The sequence below is a fragment of the Ambystoma mexicanum genome, chromosome 1p (assembly GCF_040938575.1).
Source record: "Ambystoma mexicanum isolate Mex_15411 chromosome 1p, UKY_AmexF1_1, whole genome shotgun sequence".
Classification (NCBI taxonomy): domain Eukaryota; kingdom Metazoa; phylum Chordata; class Amphibia; order Caudata; family Ambystomatidae; genus Ambystoma; species Ambystoma mexicanum.
The window spans coordinates 1,050,173,257-1,050,190,773 of record NC_090921.1 but is presented as its reverse complement, the minus strand read 5'-3'; the positions used below and the strand labels follow the sequence as shown (position 1 = coordinate 1,050,190,773).

Below are 17,517 nucleotides of genomic sequence, written 5' to 3'. Positions count from 1 at the left end.
CAAAAGCCCGGGAGCTGGAGGAAAGGGACGGTGAGACGGACTTGTACCAGGAATGCAATTTAGTGACTACCCTCAATCAAGAGAGCCCCCCTCAAAAAAGGGTAAAAAGAAGACAGTCGAACGACGATCAACGGAACAAGTAAAAGACCAAATGGTCCACCCACGACCCTCAACTCTGGGATACACCCTAATTCCCAAGTGGACTGGGTTGATCCCAGAAGGAAAAACTGCTCCAAATTGTGGCTCAGATATAACAACTCAAGCAGCTCCAAAAGTAAAAGGGATATCCACCCCAATTGAGCAAAACCGAAGCGCTTGAGACTGGAGAGGATGGTGGACAAAGGGCTGGAACTCATTCTAAACAGAGCCACCATCTTGATGCTATGCCACTGTATTCCTGCTCTTCGTCAAATTTACACAGACAATGTCGCCATCGTGGAGATCCCACGAGAAGAATGTCAATACTTGGTACACATACATCTTTGCTCGACGGTGGTAAAGAACCTGATGTTCTCCGTCGCTTCGAGTTTCCTGCTTATGGGCTTTGACTTCCCAGACATAGGTGACGTGGAGACCTCGGCTGCACCTCGGCCACCAACAAAGACCTCTTGTTATGAGAAGACCGAGACCAGAGGTCCTACTCTACGTACCAGCAGGGACATCCCCTCTGATAGATGCTCCAAAGGGCCAAAAGGACTGACCCCTCTCATAATTGTCCCGACTGCTCCATCCACTGAGGTCTCTGCTAAAACCGAACTAAGACTAAACCTGACGAGGACAATAAAACATCAAGGTGACACTAATGTGGATAGAACCAGAACTCAGAAAGACCAAACACCATTGGAATTCCCAGAGGATGAATTCTGGGCATGGCTGACAGCTGCCTTATCAAGCACAGACACCGACTAGGTAACTCCCCCATAAGAAAGGGGAGAAGACCATCTCTTTGGCCGCATGGCACACACCAGGGTTTTCTCACCTTTTCTCTAAAGGGGATTTAAACTGGGACGATCTCGATTTCGTATGCCTATACGAATCATGGATGAGAAAATGCCCAACCCTGGACAGGTTCACGGCTTTCCTGAACCCTGCAACGATGGCAATGACAGGTCACCCTCAGGCTTGACTGCTGACTGTAATCAAGTCTGGGAAAGGTTTCAAAGCAAGATCTCATACCAATAGAGGCCCATTTATCCAACAAACCACCTTGACGTCTGGGTTGGCCAGAACCCAATGGAGGAGCGGCTGAAAAACCTCTCTATTATCAACATCTACTGGAACCTGCTACGATCTAGCATAGAGGAAATACTTGGAGTGGGTCAGGCAGTGGACGAAGCCTACAGCCAAGACAACTTCTCAGTAATCCTCTGCCGAGACCTAAATCTGTCATGCATCGATGAAGGAGGGAAACTGATCCAGGAAAACTCGAACTCAGGCAGCACGCACACTCAGAGGAATTCTTTGGTTGGCCTTAATGGAAAGCAGAAATCTACATTTCCTAAATGGCTTCTACAGACCTGCCAGTCTCTGCCATCACACCTGGAAACGAGGCTCGCAAAGATCAGTCATCGACTACATTTTTTCTTACAGGGACCTGATCGATATTATCGATGCCCTAGAAGTAGTGATCATAACTTCGAGTGATTATAACAATCTATACTTTACATGGTTCACCCAAGAAACAACGCAATCTTTTTTTTTAGATAATATTCATCATTTTAATCGTTGTTTTAAATTGTGTGCTTTATTCAGATTAGCGCTACTATTTTGCACTGTGAACTCGTAATACACTTCTGCTAGTGGTTTTACATTGTGAACTTTTTTGTAGAGACTAGTATTGCTATCAGGAGTTAGTGTCTTTATTATTCATGTAAACAGAAGTACGAGTTGAAACAGAGGAACTCTGTTCCTCTGCACGCACTTATAGCACTCTGAAACTACAATCCCCAGCTGGATTGTAGTTTCCAGAAGTCAATTTGACTTGAAACCCAGCGCGGAACACACCGGCGTGGATGTTAGGTGCAGTCTGCAGCAGTCCGCTGCTTGTTGCGGTTGTGGCGGTAAGTACTCCACATCTAATACTTATACCCAATTTCGACAGGTTTGATGCAAGTACTTGAGGCTATTACCTTGGCAAGAGAACAGTCCATGGCAAGGTCTCTCAACTCTGAGACAGCAAATGTTCAGGCTAAACATATGGTGCTGGCAGCATTGGGATGTGAGGGAGGGACTGGGGATAACGCAGCGGGAGAGAACTCTAGGATGCCCACAAGCAGAAACCAAGAAAAGAGGGAAAAGGGAAGGCCATGGGGGGAAACTGCTGCTAAGGCTGGGATTCAGGCCATGGACTCGGTTGCACAACCCAAGTCAGAACCACTCATAAATAAGGTAACAGTAGTGCCTTCGGGTGACGTTACGGCCACTGAGACGACTAAGAGCTCAGTTAGGACCCAATTGGCCCACTCAATAGCTGCCATTCTTCCGAAGCGGCAGGGGCCCACTCCATCTATTCATGTAGCAGCTAAGCATGCAGGTCCCAGGATAAACATGAACATCTCAGTTGATGGTCAGATTAAACAGCACGACCCGAAGGTCTTAAAATGTTGCCTCTTGAACACACGCTCCCTTAGCAAGCACGCCAAGCACATCCAGGACCTTATCTTAGAGGAAGATCTGGATATGCTATTTCTAATTGAGACATAGCTTAAGGATCCCACGGGTCCAGTTTGTGAAAAAGCCGCCCCGGAAGGGTACATAATATATCATCAGAATAGGGATAGCGGGGCTGGTTTTGGGGTTGCTGTAATAGCAAGAGAGTCAATTAGTCAAATAATACTTTGCATTATGCAGACCACTTTGTCCATGGGTAGGTATGACAACTGACTGTGCCTCTATCTCCTAGATGGTAAATTAAAGTGAATCTCAATTTGCATGACATTTGCATACTTTTGTTTCGGCTACACCCGGCCAGCTTAATGCAATCCCCAAGCCTTCCTCAGGCTGTCATTGGTTCACGTAGAAATTGTCAGTTTCCATCAAATGTACAGTCTGCAGAGGTGTAATAACAATATAAATTAATCATACAGAAGGCAAAGATTAAGTCAATCTCTTAGTTTAATCACTGAATATATACCCAAGTATACATTCAGTAATCTGTGGCAGAGGCAACATTATTTATTCTACAACTGCGGGAGTCCCTGCGAACATCCCACCGCTGTGCAGACATAGCGCCACAGTTTGAAAAGAAGAAAATCACAATAGATTGGTACCTATGTGTTGATTCATCTCATCTGAATGTATTTTAAAACTTGAGCAAATGCACAAACCTGTATGTGTACTTTTCCTAATAAATCATCACTAGCCACATTAGGGTAGTGGTAATGTGATTGGATCCAGTTCTTCATTGCATCCAGTTCCTCATTAATATCCTGCACAGAAGACCTAGAGGAATGTCCATGAGAGTTTCACGGACCCTTATTTGAAAGAAATACAAGCTTAAAGGGCTGGATACTCATGCTTACCTGTCATGATCTTTCCAGAGACAAGTAAGACACAGACACTTTACTGAGCATTGCAAACTGCCAGCACAAAGGTCTGTGACAATAGTTATAAACCACAGCTAATATAGTGCCTATATTGATATCTGCCTACTACTAGATTGGCTTTATAAAAAAAGATACTAGCACAGGGCAAGATGGACTGACCTGCATTATGCTTGTTCGAAAGTCCTCACTAGCCACACCAGGTTGCTAATATTATATGCGCATCTGAGCACTCGGAAGAATCTGAGCTTACTCAGGTAAGCGAAGATAAATTACTGTGAGTTATCACAGATCGATAAACGGAAAGAATACAGATTACATGAGCGGGTGAAAGCTCTTTCTTACTTTAGATATTCATCCTGAAATTGAAAAATAGAACGCTGACAGACACCGCCGGGGGATTATTTCCCGCGTATTCAGGAATGCTTTGAAGCTTTCATGCATTTAAGCTGAGCCCATTTAGCCAGCTCCAAAGTGGGTCACGTGAAGATCACGTGACCCCAGAAAGTCTTGTGTAAATATATATAGCGGTGTTGTAAACATTGCATTCCAACACAGTGAAGACCCAGTGAAACCAGTCCTACTGTGACAAGTCCACACAGACCATGAAGAATCTCAACCCACGACTACATACTCAACTCAAGAAGATGGAGTAACGAGGCTCAAGCCTCGGTATCCAATAATCACAGCTGGTTAATAAAATCTCTCAGCAAGAAGAAGAAAGATGAGGAGGTCGGCGGCCATTGCAAAAGGGTAATGGGATATACACTAATACATTGTTGAATAGTGTAAGAGTTAACATAGATACCGGTGCAATATTAGAGGTTGTACTGGTCCGCACAACATCAGCCACATTTTGGAAAGATATGCCAAGGATAATAACAATTAAAATGTTGCTGAAGAAAACAATTGCATACATCTGAAATCACAAGGTACGTAAGATAAAGTGTGTGGAGGAAACAGTAAAAAGAATGTGACCATGTATATATAACAAAACCGTGGCGTGCCATTATAGCCGAAACTGAACCGTGCACAGATTCCATGGCAGAGTAAATCTGCAAAAAACATGTGCGTCATTAGTCGGAAAATCCATCTTTGTTCAGGTTTTAGCAGGTGGTTGTAGCAGTTAAAGTTGCTCAAATCAGAACTTACATGGTCAATGACCATCCAGCATAAGTCCTTATCAGTATTACCTTGCTTAGTGTAATGCTGAACTAAAGGGACCAGTCCTGTTCTGTATCCTGCAACGGGGCTCACATATACGCCTGGATATCTTTCTTGTCGTCATTTCAATATAACTTTTTTAAAAATGGAATTGAACCGTGTACACTACATTTTTTAAATTACATTTTTTGTGTGGGTCTTAAGAGCTCAAGTATGTCCTGATGGACAAATGTGGTGCTGGTGAGACTAAACTCATAACAAATTGCAGTTGCACTCCAGCAGTCTAAAAGGGTTGTATTCCTTGGACCTGTGGTTAGATATTGAGAATTAACCAGTTTGCCTCTAAGGTATTGGCCTCTTTTGAGAACAGAAATGGGTGGTTGAGTAGCACACCTAGTGCCCGGCATCAGGTTCCAATGTTTTTAATGAGATTGTGTGAGAAGGTTGTCACACAGAACAATCTGTTTTCCGTTTCCAGAAAAGGTAGTGCATGCCTTTCTCTCATGAGGTGTGTCAGATTTGTTTTGGGTCTAATCCATGATTGATTAGATTATATTGACAGGTTAAAGGTAGCCACCCCAGCACCTTTCTAATGGAACTTGCGTGCTATTTTTACAACCTCAAGGTTCACTATTCGTACATCATGATTTATGATTGATTGTATAGGGTAGGTTTTGTGTTCTCTGTGATTGTGCTAAGTGTTTCCTTCTCTTCTAAGGACAGTAGTTGCCTCACTCTTGGTGATTGGGCTTCTCCATTTAGAGTTTGCTTGTGCTGTGGCATTTGGTGGGTTTTTCATTCCATTTCTGAGCAAAGCTACTGAGTCTAATTGTTACAGAGGAGTGAAGGTCACGCTTTACATGAGAATAATGTTCATTTCACTAAATAAGTCTGAAGAAAATAACAATTTGTTATTATATAAAAATATTATTTTTTATTTAGTTAATTTGCTCTAAGATAAAAACAAATGGAAATTAGCCACAACAATACAACACAATAGAATTAATAAGGTGCTTTGTGCTATACAGTACATTATGGTTAATTACACATCACTATTTATTCATTCATTCATTCATTCAAAAAAACTCAATTTTACCCTCTGATTCAATTCACACTACATACACTCACCATGTTTCATTCCTTTCTCTATTGCTGAAAATAATCTACTAGAATTTCTTCAGGGGTTTGCTGTCTCCTGCTTTCCTCGTAAACAATGGGCCTCATTACGACCCTGGCGGAAGACCATGGTGCTGTTAGCACCATGGTCCATGCCAGTAAGTTACCGACTCCGCCATGGAGAAAGGGGGAATCACCACCCCATTACAAGGTTGGCGGGGTGGTAATTCCCCCTTCCTCCATGGCCCTTCCCCATTTCCCATTTTTGCCCCATAAGGCTCAATGGGAATGGGGAAGGCACCGTAATTAGCACCAAGGTCCCTTTGCGGGTCCCTACTTGGTCTACACCAGCCGTTAAGGTCGGGTCCCGCAAAGGGACCTCGTAATGAGGCGCTAATAGGTTAACGGCGCCGCAGACTTTTACGGCACCGTTAACCCATTAGCGCCTGGGTCGTAATGAGGCCCAATGTCTGGATATTATTTCTTAATCCTGACAAACCCAATTTTCTCCTTTGAAACAACAGGAACATGGGTATGTATTACCATGTATTCATTTAATTTCTAGCATAGTGCAGAGTTGTGAATCCTCGTTTGAAGTGTGCATTTTAATTATAATTCTTTACAAATTCTTAATTTTTGCAGTTGTCATTAACTTGGTATGTGTGAATGTCTTAATCTCCATTCCTACACTAGTCATTCTCCTAAGGTTCATGTTTCTTAATATTGATTAATCCATAGTGCCCCAATTTCGATTATAGGTAGTAATAATATATTAAACATCGGTATTCTAAATTAAAATATTTCACATTACTCTATTACTCTATTTGATTGTGTTTCCAATTTGTTACTATATTTAGTACTAAAGATCAAACTAACATTTCTTTGGTCTCGCATATTCTACCCCACCGATTTAAGTGCAACAGTCATGCCCATCTTGGATCAGATGTTTTAACTCTATTGAGAGAATAACTAGTCAACAATGCCTTGGTTATGGTATTGCGCTTATCACGATCCTCTATCCTAGCACATCATGCTAGTAAATATTGAATTCTAAAATAGAGGATCACGTTAGTGCAACTGATAACTTGTGTCAACCTTTAACTGGAGTGTAGCGTTAGCAACATTGTGTGTCAATTATTTCGACTTATGGCAGATTCCTACTTGACATGCTCTAATGTTGGGGGAGCTTTTACCCCATCCAGTCTTAAATCCAGTATCGACATTCATTCATCGATCGCTAGTGGTGCATTCTTGTACTTGAATACGGAACAGAATCTCGTATCTCCACCTAAAAAGGGGAGGGAAAACCTAGTTATTGCACTATATCTCTTTAATTTTTAGTAAGCGCGTACATATCTTTACTACTCGGGAACGATGTACACCGGGTTACCGATTGTATTCTCACCCGGTATAGGGTCGAGGATAGCTTTGCCACTTATGTTGAATCATCTTTCTCTTTTAGCCATGATGTTCGCCAAGTTATCTTGTAACTCCTTTGATTCTGAATGCGTGGTTGCCTGTGCAGAAAACACAACGGCCCTACATTTAGGGATATTTTACAAAACTTTTAGCACTCTCATCTTGCTGAGAGTCACGTAACTATACGTTTCCTACATGTGTCCGTATCGAACTATGTAAGCGATATATATGCTTACCCATTTTCAACTGTTCCATGGTCCTCTGTTCCCAGAGTCTCTATTCTACACCGCCATCCACGCTCTACAACTTCCTTATTCTGGCGGGCTGCAATTTATTACGTAAATTATGTCCATTGTGGCCTTCCTTTAGATGCCTCTGTCTATGTTCATTTCGATCACTCATTCACTCGAAAATTCCCCATCTACTATTTGTGCCTAAAGCAATGTCCCGGGAGGATAGCCCAGCGGCAACGTGCGCGCCTTGGAAACAAGACGACACAAAGCAACACAGGTTCGATCCCCAGGTCCGCGCTTAGAAACCTCTGGGTGTTTAAGCGCGTTCTAAATACGCAACTAAGAGAAAAACAATTACGCAAATTCAAAACAATTCCTGTAACAGCACCTCGATGCCTGCAGGCTGTGTGAGCACTTTAAAAATGTAAATATATAAATATAAATATAAAATGTTAGTCCTCTTTCTTTGTCCAGTTCGTAACAGGGTGTCCGTCGAGCACACAGCTCGCTGTTATAGCACATGGGGCGCCACATAATGGTAATGATTCTTATTGAATGTGTGGTTATTGGCAAATTACACTAAAGATACTATTTACATGTACTGTAGATGTTCGCTTAATGTTTGACACGTATGTTGGTTTTATTTCAAGCCCTTTTCCTTACGAGCTGAAATGCGTCTTGAACTGGTTACAATCAGTTGGTTTGTCAATATGTATAAAATTTGGATTAGGAAATGAACTAGATTCTGCTAAGAGGATCCTCTCATAGCTTATAATTCAGTCTATTCAATTTGTTCATTGACACCTCCCGCAACACTTTTAGTTAGGTAAATCAATTGCTGTTCTCTAACCAGCAATTTCCTTTTGTGATTATTCTCTGCTTTTAATTGGAAAAGGACTGTTCATTTCATTTGTTCTATTGTGTGGATAAATTCGATCCAGTGAACTACAAGAGGGGCATTCTGTACCCATTTTTTATACAGCTTTTGTGTTCTGTTATTCTTGTTTTAATCTTCCTTTCAGTTTTCCCTATATATAGTTTTTTGCAGGGACACCAAATACCATAGATCACCATTTTTGAGTTGGAACTGGTAAAACTGGCCTGTCTCCAAGGGTTGATTAATCCAATGTCAACTGCCACACTCTTCGCTGTTTGAGCACTTCAAGAGCATTTCCCTCAGGGGAAATTACCCTTTATTGGCGGGATGCCCCATGTTTCCATCAATGTTTTTTGTCCTTGTGTCTTCAAGCTGATATCAATGCGTGTGATCTGATCTTTTAGATCCTCACTTCTTTTGAAAGCTATAATTGGTTTACTGATCAAACATTTGCCTTTCTCCATAATCTTCCATTTTTTGTTTATGATCTTTTTAACTGAGTTAGATAGGCTGCTAAAGGTATTCACAAAGGGGGCGTGGCTTGATGGCTACGTGAGAGGACGTTCCTTGGAGGAGCTCCTGATGATCCGATCCTGATCCTGGGAAAAAAGTGATGGTTTTTGGCGGACTTTCGAGCCCACGGTGCATCTAAAGGCGTATGAAAGTGGGGGGCATACGGTGCGTGCCCTCCCCAACGGCGAGACTGCATATTCACGGAACTAGACCCCGAAGAAGGTGGCGGTCGCGCAAAGGAAGGAGAGCACCCAAGATGGCCGCCTGTAGACAAAGGGCCATAAAAGGTCAGACAAGCTGAGGAAGACAAGGTTGGTCGGAACGTGGGCGAGCCCAACCAGATAGACGGGTCGCATGCGCCTCGGGCTGAAAGCAAGAACATAAGGGCGAGCCCCCACTGCAGAGTCCATGGGTCGTGGCGGGCTAGCAGAGTGAACCCAGGTTCAGCGAAACCTCGCTGAGAAGGGGCCGGCGAGCGAACCCCGCGAGGATACAGCTGGGCGCGTGGGCCCAATCGACGCAACAGGATGTCTTCCAAGGTGATGCGACCCCGGATCAAGCAGCCTACGATGGAGACCTATGCTAGGTCGCCCGCGGGCGCGGAAGGGGGCAAGAGCAAAGAAACCCCTGCGGCGGCGACGGACCCACCGGGTACCATCCAGGAGGTGCTGGCAGCAATTGCTGACCTGAAAGTGGCCTGGGAGACGAAGCTGGGCCTGGCCATGAAAGAGTTGCAAGAGGGCCTAAACCTCAAGATAGGAGCGGTCCGAGAAGAAGTGAACCTGTTGCGCTAGGATGTGAGAACGATCGGAGAGCGCACTGGGGAACTGGAGAAGGAGTTGGCCCCGACCGTGGAGGCGTGCAATACACACGCCAAGGAACTTCATGCCCTCGTGCAGCGAGTGGGCAATTTGGAGGACAGAGCAGAGCAGGCGGAGGGGCGCACCAGGCGCAATAACATTCGCATAGTGGGGGCACCGGAGGGAATGGAAGGATCGAACCCCACGGATTTCGTTGAAACCATGCTTTTGCAGGAGATTACAGGCGGAGAACTGACTCAGGGGTTCGCGGTCGAAAGGGCGCACAGGGCCCTGACCAGGAGACCGGCCCCAGGAGCCCCCCCGCGGCAGTTGATTGCAAAGATCTTGAACTATCGTGACCGCGAGAAGATTCTCTAATTTTTCCGGAAAGGGGGCACGATAGAAAGGGGGTCAGCGAATATGACAGCGTATCCGGATTACACGCTGCTTGTACAACGGAGTCGAATGAACTTTGGAACGGTGAAGAGGAGGCTCAGAGAGGCAGGCCACCGCTACATGTTGCTTTACCCCGCTAGGTTAAAGGTGATTCATAAGAACAGATCCCTCTTCTTTGAGATGCTGAGCGACGCGATGGAATGGCTGGATATGCAAGGTCGACCACAGGAATCGGATGCCCAGACAGAAGCGGATGGAGATAAGTAGCACGCTGCAGAGGCACCCGTGAGGCCACAGCTATGACATTGGGACAAGATTATGGTTTGATATTGTGCTTGTGTGGGGGAAGTCACGGCATCTGCCGGCGGGTCCCGTTGAATTCACTTCTCCTAAATAGATGACTGGGAGCTCCTGGGGAGCAACCTCTGCACCCGATAGTAGTACACTTAGTTAGGTCACTGTTAGATTGGCGGGGTCCTTGTTCTTGGTCACGAGACGGCTCCAGACGTGGGTAGGCCTGAGATCCAGGGATGGAGCTGGGCTATTGTTGGGGGTTGGTGGGGAGGGGGGGGGTAGTTGTGTGCAGTGGTGTGAGGTTGGGGAAGGGGGAGGGGGGCACGGTTCATTAACAGAAGGGGAAGAGCCAGGAAACGACCCTACATGGGGAACATTATGGGGAGGGATGGGACGGAGATAGACCGACTAGATGCATCGGGTAATCTCAGACTTGTGACCTGGAATTTACAGGGCCTCAATAGCTACCTTAAACGCAACAAAGTGATGATGTATTTAAAGAGGATGCGCGTAGACATAGCCCTGCTACAAGAGACCCACCTCCCTAGGGAAAGGCTGGAGGTGGTCGGGAGGAAATGGAAATGGAAGGGCACCGTTGTGGGGGCGGCGTACTCAGCGTATGCCAGAGTGGTTGTCACTTGGGTGGCGCCCCGCGTGCCGTTTCAAGTGCTTGATTCTACGGTGGACCCGGAGGGTAGAATGGTGGTGTCTTGGAAAACAGAGAAATACACATCATAAATTTGTACGCCCCCAATAACGATACAGCGGCTTACTTTAGGACCCTCTACGGTAAACTTGGCCCCCTGGCGGGGGGTACGGTAGTGTGGGGGGGACTTTAACTGTACCGTAGACCCCAGTATGGATAGGTCCAAGGACAGGGCAGGAAAAACGGCACCGGCGGCTAAAGCGCTGAGTACCCTACTGAAAGACCTAGGCCTAGAGGATGCGTGGAGAAGACTGCATCCCATGGATAGACAGTACTCACACTACACAGCGCCACATGATTTGTACACAAGGTTAGACTACATGTTTGTAACAGCCGGGATAGTGAGAGAAATAGAAGGAGCAGAATACAAAGCCCGAGTGCTGTCGTACCACTCGCCCTTGGTGGTAGACTGGAGACACCAGCCCCCACGCCCGCAGATCCCTACATGGAGACTTAGGACCGAGGCTCTGCAGGATGAGGGGTTTCGGGAGGGCCTGAGGGACGCCATTGAAGAATATTTTGATACAAACACGGGAAGCGTAAGCTCTGTGGGCACACTGTGGGAAGCGTTTAAGGTGGTGGTGCGTGGGGTAGCTATTTACCAAGTTAAGGGGCTACAGGGGGGGGTCGAAAGGGAGCTCCGGGAGGCGGAAAGGGAGCTAGAGGAGCTCACGCGTTGCGTGAGCACCGCTCATGATAACAGAACCAAAGTAGAGGAGCTACAGTTCTGCAGTGCACTCTGGGATAGACTGTGCAGACTCAGCTACAGGAAATATACGGAGAGGATACACGCAGGGGGCGATAAGCCGGGCAGATTGCTGGCTTGGCTGTACAAGAGTGAGACCCCCCGCTCAGTGATTAGTGAGATTCAGGGCGAAGGAGGTAGCATATGCAACACCCAGAAGGAGGTAAATGAGGAATTCCTTAAGTTTTACAGACACTTGTATGAGGACACGGGGGAGGATATGGGCCAAGACATACTAGACACATTGGGGGACGTTGAGCTGCCCACATTAGATGATCTAGAACGTTCTGAGTTGGACGCACCCGTCACCTCGGATGAGCTGGAGGTAGTGATTCGGAACTTGCCCACTTGCAAGGCGCCGGGTTCGGATGGGCTGCCCAGCGAGTTCTACAAAACATACCAGCAAGAGTTGCTCCAGCCACTGCTTGCCACTTTCAACGAGGCCTATGAGAAGGGAGAACTCCCGGTGTCCCTCCGTGAGGCTGTAATCATCCCACTCCTGAAACCAGGCAAGCCGGCCGTGGAGCGCGGGTCTTACAGACCGTTGTCCATGCTCAACCAGGATAGCAAAATACTCACGGCGGTGCTGGCTAATAGACTGAAGAGGGTGATTAAGAAACTGATACACCCAGATCAGACGGGATATGTTCCGGGCAGGAACATCACTGATAACCACCGGAGGCTACACCATGTCATAGACCAAACTGAGGAGGACACAGGCGAGCTGGCTATGGTATCGTTAGACGCGGTCAAGGCCTTCCACTCGGTACGATGGCCCTGGCAGAAAGTGGTCCTGAAGGGGTATGGAGTGGGACCCGGATACCTCAGATGGGTACAGTTGTTTTACAGCACCCCGATGGCGAGGGTCAAGACAGGGTCCACGGTCTCAGATTCTTGGCAACTGGGCAGAGGGACCAGAGAGGGATGTCCCTGGTCACCTATGCTATATATACTGGCATTGGAGCCGCTGGCAATATGCCTGATTCAACAATATGGGGAGATGGGCATAAACACGGCCAGTGGAGAGCATCTGATATCATTATATGCGGATGATATGCTCCTTTATTTACGCTACCCAGAAGAAAACCTACAGTACGTCCTAGAGGTGATAGAACGGTACGCCATCTTCTCCGGTATATCGGTGAACCCTGGAAAGTCCAGCCTTTTCCCTTTGGGTAGATATAGGAATGTCCCGGTGCAGAGGCTGCCTGTTCTGCCAATACCATGGCAGCCCGTAACATTTAGGTATTTGGGAATAAACATTTACCACAAGATCGAGACAGAACACAAGCAAAACACGGAAAAGGCAATAGAGGGGATTAAGAACAGTATGGTATTTTGGTCCAGACTGCCCCTGACCATGATGGGGAGGGCGGCCTTGCTCAAGATGGTGGTCCTGCCTAGACTCTTGCACTTTTTTATAAACGTCCCGTTTCTGATACCCAGGAGCCTATTCGCGAAACTTCACAGCGTGTGTAGGGGTTTTGTGTGGGGCAGCTCTAGGAATAGGGTGGCTTTGTGGAAGCTCCAGAACCCGTGCCACAGGGGGGGATAGGCCTGCCTAACTTCGAACTCTATTACCTGGCGGGGCAGCTGCAGTACGTGGCCAGGTGGCTCTCGACTGAAGATTCGGCGGAAGCCAGGCTCCTGCGCGAAGATACAGCCCCATACTTTCTGATGGAAGTAGTGTGGTTGGGCAGAGATAAACTGGTGGGCAAGGGGCGGTTACTGAGGTTGGGCTGGGAGATCTGGCACAGGACATGGAAGATTGGGGGGGACTCGGAACCATACTCCCAGCAGGCCCCTTTGGCGGCTCTGTGTGGGAGCGACTCTCAACTACTTGAATCGGTCCGCAGATATTGGGAACAGGTAGGCCTAGCCACCCTTGGGGACGTATGGCAGGAAGGGGAGGCGGTGGACTTTCAGCAGCTGCAGGAAGAGACGGGAGTACATGGTGGCCAATATATAACCTACACTAGGCTGGTGAAAAAGACTAGAGAAAGATGGCCGGAGACAGTGCTCGCGGAGGATCCAGATGCCTCCCTGGAAACCATGTATGATGTATCGGAGGGCGGGCACGAAATATCGAGGATATATGAGCTCCTGCGAGCAAGGGCAGGGAAGGAGTTGCTCCAATTGAGACAAGATTAGGAGGAGGAGGTGGGAGCACCCATGACGGATGGGCAGTGGGAACGGGCCCAGAGGTATCATAAAAAGGTGTCCCGTAACGCGAGATTCCAACAGCTTCAATTGTATGTTACCCACAGGGCTTATTTAACCCCCGGGAAGATTGTAAAGTTTGGGGGATCAGCTATACAGCAATGCCCCAGGTGTGGGGAGGTGAACGCGGGACTGCTACACATGTTTTGGGCTTGCCCGGAGGTGCATAGATTTTAGAAAGAGGTCAAGACGAAACTGGCTGGCGGGGGGTGGTGCTGGATGTGGAATTGGCCTGGTCATGCTTGCTTGGACTATTCCGTAGACCCCGGCATTTGAAACACATAAGCAAGATGAAGGACCTGGCCTATGTCTTGGCCAAACGTAGGATCGCCATGGGCTGGAAGGCGGCCCAGAGACCTAGGGTGGAGTCATGGTGGACAGACCTCTTGAGGTGGGCGGAAGCTGAATCCGTAGTCTGGTTTGAAGCGGTCACTAGGGGGGGCCAAGAAGAAGTAGGGCCCTTGCTGGCCTGGCGGCAATTGGTGGCCTTGTTGGCAAACCCTCACCAAGGTGACAACGAAACAGAGGACCCGGTTGATGGCTGTCTAGGTAGTGTGCCGGCCAATGATGTTCCCGTAAACGATATGTGAGAACCGGCGGAGGGGGGAGTTGGGGAGTTTGAAAATGTGTTGAAATATGATGCTTTCTATGTTTTGAAACAGTTGTAAGTGTCTTTGTTTGACCTTAAAAAATAAAATTAAAATATTAAAATATTTTAAAAAAAAAGGTATTCACAAAAAAACAATTGCTCTTCTTCCTTTTTGGTTGACCACAGTTCTTTATATTCTAGTCGAAACGCACGATTATTATTATTAGCTCTTTTCAGTGCTTTAGCTGTTAATTCCTTTGGGTAACCTCTGTGATATAGCCTGTCTCTAAGTTCGCTAGCTTCATTCTTGAAATCTTTCCTCAAGGTGCTGTTCCTTTTTAACCGTAAGAATTGTCCTAATGGCAAATTGTCTCTTACGTGGAAATGAAAACTGCCATAGTGAAATAATGCATTGCAATCAGTGGGTTTGTGAAATGGTTTTACACAGAGTACTTTCCTTTCTTCTTCATCTGATGGTGATGGTAATGTCCAGGGAGTTAAGCTCTTTCTTACTGAGATTGTGGGTAAACTGTAAGTACCTATCTTGGAGATTGAGCCACTCACAAAATGTTTTTGGCCTTGGTTTCATTTCCTTTCCACACTACCAGAATGTCATCTATATCGCATTTCCTATGTTTTTTGCATGGATTACTATCACTATAGATTTTGTTAATTTCGAATTATTCTGGGTACAAATTGGCTACACTGGGTGCCAGAGTAGCACCCATGGCTGTCCCATGTGTTTGTTGATAGAACGCCCCATTGAAATTCAAGTAGTTTTCCATCAATGCCATTTCTGCGCACCATAAAATGAAGGATGCCAGTGTTGTGGTTTCACTCTAATCGAGATATAGTCGTTCTTCCAACATATTAACTGATGCTCCTTGAGTAATGCTTGTGTAAAGAGCTACCACATCCAATCCTAATAGAAGTTCTTCTTCTGGATTGAAACGTATTCCTTCTATTTCTTTAATGATCTTTGTGGTATCTTGAACATAAGAGGACCTATTTCATACCATCAGTTGGAGAAACACATCCACACATCTCGACAAAGTTTCCAAAATTGAATTCACCGCAGATACGATTGGTCGGCCCGGGGGATTTTGTAGGGATTTGTGAATCTTTGGGAGTGTATACAACTGAGGGTATTTTAGGTTTATCTGTTGCCTTTTTTTGGGAGACCCAACACCTTTGTCTCGCTTTTTCAATTTTATGTGTTATTACATTTTTTAATCTTTCGGTTGGGTCATTAGTCAATTTATCCTAGCATATGACGTCCATCAGTTGTCTTTCACATTCTTGCATGTAGGCGGATCTATTCTGTATTACAATTGCACCACCATTATCTACCTTACGAATTACAATCGTCCCATTGTTCAACAGATCCTTCATGGCCTGCTGTTCTTTTTTATTTCTATTTTGGAAAATAAAGTTCCTATATTACGTTGTTCCAGGGTCTCTATGTCTCCTAACACTAAATTTCCGAAAACCCTTGCCTTAGTACTTTGTGCCGGTATCGGTACGCATAATGATGATTTTTTTTTTTTTTATGGAGGCCTGTGTTTGTTGTTTTATCATCAAGCTCTTTGTCTTGAAAAATCTGTCTTAAATTGACTTTTCTCATGAAACCAATAATTATTGATGGCATAGAAATGCATTGTGGGGGTTAGTTGTTACAAAACCCATCCCTTTTTATAGAACTCTATGTTCTTCAATGGTGGGTGAGTATGTCGAAAGGTTTACCACAAGGCTCTCATACTCTGTGTTACTCTTGGTTCCATGTCCCATGTCTGGTTGCCCCTCTTGCAACAGCTTTGACTCTTGCTCTTTTTGTAGCATTTTAAATAAGTTTAAATGTTTTGGTCCCCAGGGTTGTTCTTTCTAGTCCTGAAGTAGGTGGAGTCACTTGCACAACCTGCCGAAACATATGACCTATTAAGTCAGCAGTGGATGTGTGTGCCTGGCCCAACAGATGTATTGGATCACCTTTTGTTATACGTAGAGCCCAGTTCAAGGGTCACCCAAAGTAGTTACAGTGATTCTCTGTCAGCACTGCAGCTAGGGAACGCTTAAGGGACCTGTTGCTTTAATAATGTGTCTCTATATGACTTTTTTTGTGTGTAAACTATTGTGATGTCTGTATTAATGTTGTCCTCATGGAAATATTTGAGCAATATTTTATGAATTATTAAAATCTTGGTGTTTTTACTAAAATCTTGGATTGTGCTAGATTAGGCAAAAGGTTTTCTCTTGACTATGTTGTAGGTGATGATTTTGACATCAACAATAGTTTTGCTTGGAGCAATGCACTAGTACACAGAATCGTTTCAAATGAATGCTCAAAATTAATGCATGTTTAGAAATCATTCTTGGAGGGACAATTTCCTGGTTATACTGTATGTTTCTCCCAGTGCCTTTCAGATTTGTGAGTTGCCCTTAAGTTTCAATTCAAATGTTGTTTAAAAAGCATACATCGTTTCAGTTTCTCCTGAACCGGAGAAACTGTCCAAATGGGAGGTTTTCTTTCAATGTCCTCTGGTGGGCACTGTTAAAGTCCAGTAGGGAATTCCTATCGGTACTTTTCTGGGGCACAGTGGTTTCTACTCCCTCTCCCTTGCTGGTCATTTTCAAATCTAAGAATGTAGCTTCTTGTTCACTGGCCTCATGTGTAAACCTCAAAAATGGGTTCAGTCCGTTCAACCGTGACATAAAATTAGAGAGGGTTTGTTCATCTGCTTTGAACAACATCAAAATATCATCGATATATCTTCGCCAGCTTAATATGTTGGCTGAGAATGGGTTCCTCTCATGATATGTGATGTTCTTCAAATTCTGACACACATAAGTTGGCCAGGCTTGGTGCAAAAGTCACCCCCATCTCTGTCCCTGAGATTTGCTCAAAG

At 45.5% G+C, this 17,517-nt stretch overlaps 1 protein-coding gene across 1 annotated transcript in view; it reads left to right on the top strand.

The window, feature by feature from the left end:
- SLC9A5 (solute carrier family 9 member A5) overlaps positions 1-17,517 on the top strand; it is a 1,894,848-nt gene that overhangs the window by 1,116,531 nt on the left and 760,800 nt on the right. The gene's annotated exons all lie outside the window — the stretch shown is intronic.